The following is a 10,955-nucleotide window of genomic DNA, read 5'->3' on the forward strand; positions in this document are numbered from 1 at the left end:
ATATCTAGATACTCATTTGAGCAAGTATCGATACTGTAAAAAATAAATAAAATGTAAAAAAAAAAAAAAAAAAAAATTGAGCTTCCCTCAACAGTTTTAGTATGATTGAGCTTTATCAGCTACTCAATTTTATTTACATAGCACATTTAGTAACTAATATAAGACCACATGCTAAGATAGTACTGTTATTTTGTATATGAAAATTATATTCCATTAAAAAAAGTATTTTTTTTTTTTTTCTTCATTGTGGTATTGTATTTGGTATCGAGTATTTGAGTGAATTCTTCAATATCCATATCAAGTTGTAAAATTGTAGTATCGTGACAACACTAACTCAGGGATGTATAGCCAAGTGTCACACGCAGACTAACAACGCACTTAGCTGAAGGAATTCTGTTTTGGCACATTCCGGGTAATTCAATGGCATAAGTAACACAGGCATGCAACAATAAGTTCTTTTTGTTTGAGCACTCCCAGTCTGTGCAGTAAGCTAGTGGTCATATGGAGCCTGGATATAGGAAAGCTAGAAGTATGCTGCAATATGTTTATTTTTTGCAGGAGCATAATTTCCTCCACAAACAACAATTTTTTCCACATAAAAACCGCTAACCCTGTAGTTTAGATCTGTGCAAACATGTTCTGAAATGTGACTCTTGTAATTATTCATCAGTTCAGATTTCAGTTGTTAAAATGTGTCTTTATACCGCAGAGTTCTCAAAATGGGCACTAAATGTTTTGCATATCCAACAATCACACTACAGCAGAAGCTTATGAACTGTACTAAAGATGGCATCATGGAGTACATATAAAAGTACAGCTTAATGGGGACTGGGAGCTCTAGTGATGGTTGTAGAGTAGTTTGCGTCAGTCAAAAAAAAAAAATCATCATTAGTCTTCCCTAGTTTTAAATTGTTATGACTAATGTTCTCAACTGTTATTCTGTAATGGATCTGTGCTTGGTATTTATACATGTCAGACTGTGTAATATCACATTATTTTTATTCATAATTTTTATTTTTAAATCATCCACAACAGCATGGCAAATATCAGTTTGAAATTAAACTGTATATAGCCTGCACTTTTACAGTTTTATAAAAGGTAGCACAATCACAAATGACCCTGGGTTGCCAGTGCCTTAATCTGCATATGGAGGACACATACAAGTTTTCCTCATTCTCAGTATATGGACAGGCCATGTCTCATGTGAAAGTTCAGAACCTATAGAATTCATTCACTGAGCTGCAGAGGCTGCAATAGCACTGATACATGATTGGCTACAGGTGCTGGGATTTAGGTGGTGATGACCAACTGGATTTCAGCATTGAAACTTGCAACACAAATCCTCCTGCTATCTGATTGGAAAATAATCTTGAGAACCAAAACTCCAAATGACAAGACAAACAACATGGGAATCAGCTTGACAATTGTTTGATCATATTTACCTTGTATCCGAGGACACAAATAAGTCATGACATGTTTATGACATTTAAACAACACATTCTACATACCCTCCCTTTAAATAATGAACAAGCTGTCATGGACAGGAAGTTGACTATGAAACAAAATTGCTCTCAGACAGTGTGATACTTCTCTCCCTGTTGCATATCACGTACTGGCCAGTGACAAATTAAAGTGCAAATGACAGACTTCTAATCCTGCTTCAGCTGCAGCCTTAGAGATTCTTTCAGTCTGACTCAAGCTGTGGTGCAACACATAGACATGCATTAATAACATACTGGGACCTAAGAGGCGCAGAACAGCTCAAACTGCTCAAAACAACACAGTCCAAAAACAACTTCTTTTTTTTCTTTTGTTTTTCTTTTAGACCTGTTTAGTCTTGGTTTAGTCCTGGTAATTCTTAGTTAAAAGATGGTAAATCCCAATGGTCAATATAAATTTCCTGTTCTGCAATGGTTCTAGTTGGTTTGGACATATTTTGCCCTGTTTCTGCTTTGGTTTATAACTCCTTTAGTCCCAGTATAGACCTGCAGATGAATTGATTAGCACCAGTTTAGTTCTGGTTAAATTCAGGCTTGCTCAAGTTTAATGCCTCAAAGTTTAGAAATTGTTATAATTTCAAATATTCTAAGATATGTTTTAGTCCTGGTCCAGTCCTGGTCCAGTCCTGCTTTTCATTTTAATAAGGGCTATCCAAGGTCTAGACATTCTTTTTTTGTATCTAGATGTGCTGTTATTGTCCCTGTTTTGCCTGATACTAGAGTTTGGAGATCAAATAGTGCAATTGTTTTTGAGATATGCAAAGTATATTTTCTATTTATTTTCTGTGGTAAATTTTATAGTCTATTCACTATCCCCCACCAGATACTGCATTTTGTGAGGTGTTATCAAAAGTTAGCAAAATTCTTAGTCTATTCACTATCACTATAAATCCCATCTCTTCATCCCCCCTTGCTTGGGTGCCATTACCTCCACCCACTTGTTTGCACTGTTTGCAGATAGAAGGATGGCGCGACTGATATTCCAGGTCATGCTAAACAAAAGGGGAGCTTGTACACACTGGCCTTACCGTCATGAGACAAGCATTGGTGCAGATAAAACCAATTTGGGGAGTGTTAAAATGATTCACAGTAATAGGACTGTACATGCGGGAACTACGCAGGATTAAAGTATTTGATGAATCAGGTAGCATATTAAAGTACAAACAAAAAAAAATTATATTAGTTAGGCATTATGCTGAATGTCCTACTTACTTTTCATCTCTATTTCATGCTATACCGCTGTGTTGTCAATTACAGTCTATGAAGCAAGAAATACAGAACTGTAGCCTAAAGTAGTCTTCTTATAAAAACAAAAACAAGGTCTACAACTTACAATGTAGTACGAAAATACCCTGCTTACTGACTAGGTTTAAAGGTGCACTATGTAAGTTTTCAGGTGGGGGTCGGACACCTGCTAGTATCCATAAGTTGTTATTGCTTTACCTAGACATTCCACCATATGGCATTAAAAATATCACCCTTGTTTTTTTGCAATTACAGGGTTTTTTATTGCATTCAAAAACAGTACATTCTGACTGTGAGCAAGGTCACCTCTCCACAGATTTGACCTGTAACTTGGACAGGTGGCATCTCCTGCTCATCTGCATGGAGAAATAAGCTTAATGCCATAGCGTGGAACAATGGAGACAGGTATGTGGCAGACTTTCCACCAGAAAAGTTACTTTTAAGCGTTTTAAGATGACATGATTATATGGCATGTCCCACCGGAAGGAAGACCCAGGACACGCTTTAGGGACTATGTCTCTCGGCTGGCCTGGGAATGCCTTGGGGTCCCACCGGAGGAGCTAGAGGATGTGTCTGGGGTGTGGGACATCTGGGGGTCCCTGCTTAGACTGCTGCCCCCACGACCCGGCGAAAAGTGGATGGATAGACGATTATATTAGCCAATAATGTTACTGTTTAACATGGAGGGAGACTATTACATTTATGCAGATATTGTGCTGAAGTGAGGTGGTTAATGAATGTTATAGCCACTCTAAATGATCAGATATGCATAAAAATAAAATGGGACACAACAGCATTTAAGAATTCTAACCAAAAGCCTTCTTATAACCAAAAAAAACCCAAAAAAATCACACACTTGCCAGTTCATTGTGTTTACCAATCAGGAGACACCATTTTCTGACCACACTAAATAACAAGTCAAAAGACAGGCAGCCACTGCAATTTTGTTAATAAAATAATTCAATATATTTTAAATTGACCAGGACACGTGATCAATTACTGCTTATGACGATTTGAGTAAAAAATGACTTAAATTTAACAGTCTAAGTGAGAACTGTGGTCCCATAGAACTAAGAGCATGCACAAACTTTGTCAAACTTACCTTAGCACAATAATAAGAGTAAAAATAAACTTAAACCCATGCTATATTAGGCTACTTTGATCTAAAAGTTGCTAGCTTACCTGAAAACGTGTTCTGGGCAACGCCAAACGTGTCTCCTCTGTTGCTGATTACATCGTGGTTCGGTCAGTTACGTTTCCGCGACCAATTCCTGAAAAAAGCCACAAAAAGCCGCTTTGGGGAAATCCTACAGCAGCTCTTTCACTTTCACAGTCCCGTCCGTAGTTACGAGAGTCTCGCCAACTGCCGTAAAACTGTCGGTGTGAACGCTTTGTGTCGGTTCCCTCGCGCGTAATCTCCACCTGACTAAAGCTAAAGCGAGCGCGTGTGTGCGTAACAGTGCGTAACAGGTGAAGGCACAGCAGCACCACGCGGTACACGAGAGGCGGTTCCGACTCAAACCAACCCAGCGGTGATGACAAGTCTCTGGGAGCGTGAATCAGCGAGATTATGAGAGCGAGAGAGAGAAAAAACATAGAGGTTTAAAGTTCAGAAAGGTAGAAAAAAAGCACGGTGAAGTTATGCGCAGTAGTAGGATACGTAAGAGGAGGAAGTGAAGAGAGAGGGGAGTGTAGCCTCAAACACGCGCTCTATTATGGGAACTCACAGGGCGGCCAGGCACAGAGCCACACACTGGAGTAAATAGACTTAAATGGACATTGATGGGACTCCATTAAGTCTGGGGATGCTAAAACAGTAGGCCAGGGGTGTCCAAACATTTTGCGAAGAGGGACAAATTTGGTGAGGTGAAAATGTGTGGGGGGGCTGACCTTTCAACCTGATCATTCTTTGAACCATTAATATTAAATGCAAATGAACTATTTAATTAATTGTTACTTTTTATTGCAAATGTTTTTTACCTTTCAAAACCAAAATGAATGATACACAGATTATAAATATGAAAATAAAATAAATTCACTGAGCTTCTGAGAATTTATTCACCTCAGAAATCTAGCAAATAACTTGCCTGCACTAATGTGAAGGGTTAAAGTGAGATCTGGACAGTAGTAAATAGGCCAGGTCTGGCTCAAAGACAGTGGTTTTGTTGCGCAAAATGTCACGCAGGTGAGAGCCAGTTAGTTTTGTCTTCACATATTTCTTGTTAAAGTTCATAACTAAATGTAAATTAAAAGAATGTCTTCTCACATGAATATGTCGAACCAAACAAACTCAGCATTTACTTAGCAAAGGTTCAAATTTCTTTAAACCTGTCTTTATCCAGTTGGCGATAAAAGTTAGCGAAAGCGCGGCCGTGGGGCACGGCTCGGAGTCTGCTATCTTCTGGTAAAATATAATGTTGCTTGTACATGTGTGTGTCCAGTGGCTGTGGACCAATGGAAATTTATACATGGGCCGCAGTTGGCCCCTGGGCCGGACTTTGGGTATGCCTGTAGTAGACCATTAGTTATCTAAAAGGGGGGTGGATGATGCGGTCTTATACATGTTACACAAAACTCTCTCGTTCCTGGATGGGACAGGGGGGTATGTTAGACTCATGTTCTTTGACTTCACCAGTGCCTTCAATACAATCAAACCTCAAATTCTGAGAGGAAAGCTGGAGGTGATTGGAGTGGATCCCATGTTAATCACTTGGATTCACAACTACCTCACAGAACGTCCACAGTACGTCAGGGTGGGTGGCAATATCTCTGAGACAGTGGTGACAAACATTGGGGGCCCGCAGGGGACAGTACTGTCGCCGTTTCTCTTTACTCTACACACTGCTGACTTCACATATAAGTCTGAATCCTGTCACATCCAGAAATATTCAGATGATACAGCAGTGGTGGCATGTGTAAAAGGAGAGAACGAAATGGAGTATAGAGACCTTATTGCTGCCTTCACAGTCTGGAGTGAGAGAAACAGTCTTGTTCTAAATACATCTAAGACAAAGGAGATGATTGTAGACTTCCGTAGACCGAAACTCCCTCCCCATCATCCAGTTGTAATTTCTGGTGAGAGCATTGAGGTTGTCCAGTCTTATAAATATCTCGGAGTTCATCTTGACAACAAACTGAACTGGTCAGCGCACACAACTGCAGCTTACAAAACAGGACAAAGCAGACTCTTCTTTCTTAGGAAGCTTAAATCCTTTGATGTCTGTAATGAGTCTCTGCATACTTTTTACCATTCTGTTGTAGCCAGTGCTGTGTTTTTTGGAGTGGTGTGCTGGGGAAACAGCATTACTGTGTGGGACCGTAACAGGCTTGATAAGCTAATCAGGAAGTGTGTGTCGGTGATGGGTGGGAGGGTGGACTCTGTTGGGGAGCTGGTGGAGAAGAGGATGAGGAGTCTGATGCAGACCATCCTCAACAACAGCAGACACCCACTGCACGAGACTGTGTCAGCTCAGAGAAGCAGCCACAGTACCAGGCTTCTCTCGCTGCGCTGTAGAACTGAGAGGTTCAGTAGATCAGCCATTCCAGCTGCTATAAGACTGTATAACAGCTCTTGTTTATCGGGTGCACTTTATTATCTTATCTTGTATTCTTGTATTCTTATTCTTTGTATTCTTTGTGATTTTATACCTGTGTGCAATTTGTGTTGTGTCTCTGTTTTGCTGCTGGACAGGTGAATTTCCCTGGCTGGGGATTAATAAAGTATCTATCTATCTATCTATCTATCTATCTATCTATCTATCTATCTATCTATCTATCTATCTAGTACAGTGTTTCTAACAATCCCTAAGCAGACATATCTACCACGTTTTTGTTTTTTGCTTGTTTGTTTGTTTGCATTGCATATTGCTTAATCTGAAAAAATAATGTGCACTTAAATGTATTATGTTGTATGGTGCCTTCACAAAATGAAAACAAAAGTTAGGCTATGGCATATTTATTGATGGTATTTTGCCATGCATGCCACAGTCTGTAAAAACAAAATAAACCCAAACATAGATAGAAGAATGATTATATAGTGGAAAAATTCACTTATCGACATTTTAGACACAACACAGTGCAGTAGACCTGGTCGAAAGTGAAAGTGCTAGACTGCTATAATCACAACTGCATATGGGTTGCTAGTGCCTAAGCCTGTATATTGACAACGATTAGTTTTTCTCATTGTCAGTATATGGACGGGTCATGCCTCATGTGAAAGCTCAGCACCTTTACAATTCACTCACTGAGCTGCAGAGGCTGCACTAGCACTGATTAATGATTGGATGTAGGCGCTGAGGCTTAGGCTAAACCAACTGGATTTAGTTGTATGATCTGACAAAAATAAATTTTCTTTCTTTCTTTTTGGAAAAATGTCTTCTCCATAATTTAAACACTATAATTGTTTTGCTCTATTGTTTTTTTAAGCAATGCAAACACAGGTTTGAGAAATTTGAGATACAAATTCTACATGTACCTTACCCTTACCTTACCTTTAAATAGAGCTATCAAAAATATGAATAAAGACAATTACAAGGAATGATCGTTTAAAAAAAACAAACTGTTTAACCTATCAATTAAAACTTATGTCATACAGATGAGTTGTATGTTTTGACAGCAGTGGAGATAAAGGACTCTTGGTAGCACTCCTCCCTACACTGAGGGTGCTTCAGATTGGTGCTTCATGATGGATGTCTGCTGAGCTCACATCCTCCTCTCAGATCCTCCTCCTCCAGAGTCCAGTCCAAGGAGGAGGCCAAGACAGAACAGCCCTCCATGTGGACCAGCTTGTTCCATTTATAGCTGTCCATTTATGACCCACTGACTATTTTACAAGACAAAAATTGCTTGGAAATTGTGTAATGTCTCATCAAATTCATCAATTTGAACATCTTATGAAAGCAGTTTGTTATTTTTAAGATTTCTGTCGATGGCAAGTTAATCCCAAGTGCAGAGAAATACCAGGACATTCCCATAAGACTCAGTCGCTCTCACATTTGACCCCAAAATACTGAAACATGGGGTTGGTGATACATTATAATTTGTGTGGGCATCTTATAAAAGGTAATAAACACAGCTATCAGAAGACAAGCCGTGTGTGTCGTTTCCACCTTGGAATTTGAAAGTTGGCTTGGTTTAGCATGAATCATTTTTTGCTGGAAGAATGTGCTCTATTACTGTTAATTACTGTTGTCCGTATGTGCCCTTTTAGCTAGAAAGGAAATCAGAGAGTTTTATGAATGAGGCCCCAGATCTGTGGACAGCAGGCATGTCACAATATGAAAAGTTTGTTTGCAAATGAAACTACTGCACATCGCATCAGGTTTGTGAAGTTGTAGTATATTTTTGTATCATGCTTTTGTATATTTATGGAAAATTGTCATGTGGGAGCATGAGTGACGGCTTGTGGGATGTGCAATGGACAGAATCGTACTACTAACTTTAAGGAAGGTTCAAATAGGGCCTGGGAGAGATCACTAGATTACTCAAACATGCATGGATGATATATTAAACCCCTTGAAGTGTGTTTTTGATAACAGATCAACATTATAAAATGGTAGAAATCTCCAATTTTGCATAAAACCCCCTCTTTAATTTTCATTCAGTACGTTTCCACTCTGACATTCCTAGAGAGACGACCTCACGCACAATATTCATGTTTTACACTGCATTTTCTATTTACAATTAAAATCAATATTGAATAAATGCAAGATAGATACATTTAATGCCATATTGTGGAACAAAAAATCTCCATGGAGACAAGTGGATGACCATCCCTCCACCAAATTAGTGCACCTTTAAATAGAAGTTGTTGTGCCTTTCTGTGTCCATATAAGGTACAGCATAGTTCTAAATACTGCATCAAACACACTAAAGCACTGGTTAGCACTGCATTAACCCTAGTGCAGATTAACATACAAAAATCATTAGAGATGGAATATACAATTTAGTTCACCTCCTTATGTATAACTAAGCATAAATAGGTCTTCCATTGGGTCCTAGTGGGAGTGAGACTTGACTGGGAATGTTTTATCACTGTGCCGGGCCTCTTTGCAGTGCTTTGTGAATGAGCTGATAATCTCATACATTTTTCCAGTGACATGCGGGTGGTGTGGAGGAGAAGAGCCAGGAGGTCCAACAGTGGCTCGACAGTAGGTTACAAGTGGGTGTGAATTAGTAAAAGTTGGCAGTTTGAATGCCAGCTCAACTTATTATATTTTTGGAATATAAGCTACCTATTACCATGAAAGCCAAAGTTAAATCTGTCAACTGGACAAAAAGTTGTAGGAGTAAAGACGTTTAGCTGCTCATCGAAGCCTCTTCTTCAGTTCTGGTCAGGTTCTGGTAGCCAGTAGGCCCATTAAGGCTGAATGATTATGCTAAGTAGGTCTCAGGCACAGTGCACACTTAGTGCAGCTCAATAGACCTACCCTACAAACAGAAACTGTAAACAATAGCAGTCTACAGTTTTAGTGTAGCTAGCTCCTCCCTTCAGATAGATATAAGTCAATGTCCACCAGCAATCTGACTGGAACTGAAGAAGCGGCTTGTATGAGCAGCGAAACGTCTTCACTCCTACAACGTTTTGTCCATTTGACAGATTTAACTTTCGCTTTCACTATGGATCAGATGTGGACAACTGAGGTATTACAGAGATATCCATTATAGTATCTTTTCCGATGAAGGGTCCACCACTTGCTTGTCACCATAGAGTTATTGTTGTATGAAATGAGATGTTAAAATAGCGTTTCACCACTTTTTTATTTGTCAAAGTGCGTTCTGTTTTAAATTTGTCAGTATTTCCTAATTATTTCGAAAAATACCACAACATTCTTGTACCATTACAATCAGTTGTGTACCTCTTTGGGCCCACATTCCCCTGATTGAGAAACACGAAGAACAGATGGTACACAGTGAGGATTAGGTTGTCTATGTGGTGCAGAGTAAAACCACATCATTTGAGTTGGACACTGGGACCCGCCCTGTTGTTTTGATGCAGAACAAAGCAGGTGTCTGTCAGTGAGGAGGTGAGGCAAGGGGGCTGTCCCGTGTATTGTTGGTCCAATACTGACAGATGGGATACTGTAGTCTGCCCCTGTGCATCGCTTTCACTGAGATTCATTCACTCTATATACTGTAAAAGGCAGGAGAAAATGTGTTATGTAAAAGGAGAAATAGATATTTACGTAAAACACAATTTTCTTAAACAAAAATTCTCTTCTCTCCTCTAAATCTTAACTTTCACACTTGGTCTATTTAGGTCAAAAGTGGGATTTAACACAAATTTAACCTGGACTAGAGCACTAAATCAAGATTAGAATGGGACTACTGTGCACAAAGTTTTGTTTCATTCACACATGTTTAACTCACCACCCTGCATATTTAGGCTAAGTTCTTCTCTCAAACTGAAAACACACTGTTCCACCTTGTGATGTCATGTGGTAATACAAGAAGTGCTCCAAAGTGTTTTAAACTCCATACACTTTCATTACAATAATTTGGATGATTTTGAATTGCCAGTCTCTACTGAATAAAAGATAAAAGGTACCGGGTATCACAAAGCGGAACAGAGCATTTTGAGCTTTGGGGATGTGGACAAACTAATAATAAAGTGCTACTCAAACATGTGTGAATGAAAGAAAACACAACTCTGGGTATGTTTTTGAGGATGCAACAACATTATAACATGACTTCAAGCTCTCAAGAATCCATTTTGTGCAATATAGGACCTTTAGTATTTGCAGATACAATTAGAAATCACTGAACTTGCTATAGCCAATGGGCCAATAATCTGTTTTTACATCTTGGGACACTTCTTTACAATGGAGTGATATTTTTTGTCATTGTTGATCTCAATACTTGATAACAAATGTAAATGACTAAACTAGAATGATGAGCCTAAGTGTCAAAATGGATCATTGCAACTTCTGCTGATATGAAATAATAATAACCCATACAAAACACAACCATAAATTGCAAGCTTACTTTGGAATCCCAAGTATTGCTTGTGTCTGTGTGCAACTGCATTTTATGACAACCACAAATGAAGCATTTCAGCCAGGGTGACACCCACAGAACCTGTCCTACTGCTGCTGTTCAGAGCTCCTTGAGTGAGTAATAAACATCTAACTTCAGCAGAAAGAAAAGATTTCAATCACAGAAGTCACCCAAACCAGTTCAACACACAATTTTCTTCTAGTTATATTTCTACCT

At 39.0% G+C, this 10,955-nt stretch overlaps 1 protein-coding gene across 2 annotated transcripts in view; it reads right to left on the bottom strand.

Annotated features, from left to right (window-relative positions):
* The window catches only part of phldb3 (pleckstrin homology-like domain, family B, member 3), a 36,672-nt gene extending 32,488 nt beyond the window's left edge, over positions 1-4,184 (bottom strand). The window contains exon 1 of one of the 2 annotated variants that reach the window (XM_055228191.1): positions 3,927-4,184. The gene's annotated coding sequence lies outside the window, so the exon portion shown is untranslated. The remainder of the gene's footprint in view (positions 1-3,926) is intronic. The other variant, XM_055228190.1, reaches the window with a different exon arrangement.
* Positions 4,185-10,955: the final 6,771 nt, after the last annotated feature.

The sequence above is a fragment of the Periophthalmus magnuspinnatus genome, chromosome 16 (genome assembly GCF_009829125.3).
Source record: "Periophthalmus magnuspinnatus isolate fPerMag1 chromosome 16, fPerMag1.2.pri, whole genome shotgun sequence".
In the NCBI taxonomy this organism is placed as follows: Eukaryota; Metazoa; Chordata; class Actinopteri; order Gobiiformes; family Gobiidae; genus Periophthalmus; species Periophthalmus magnuspinnatus.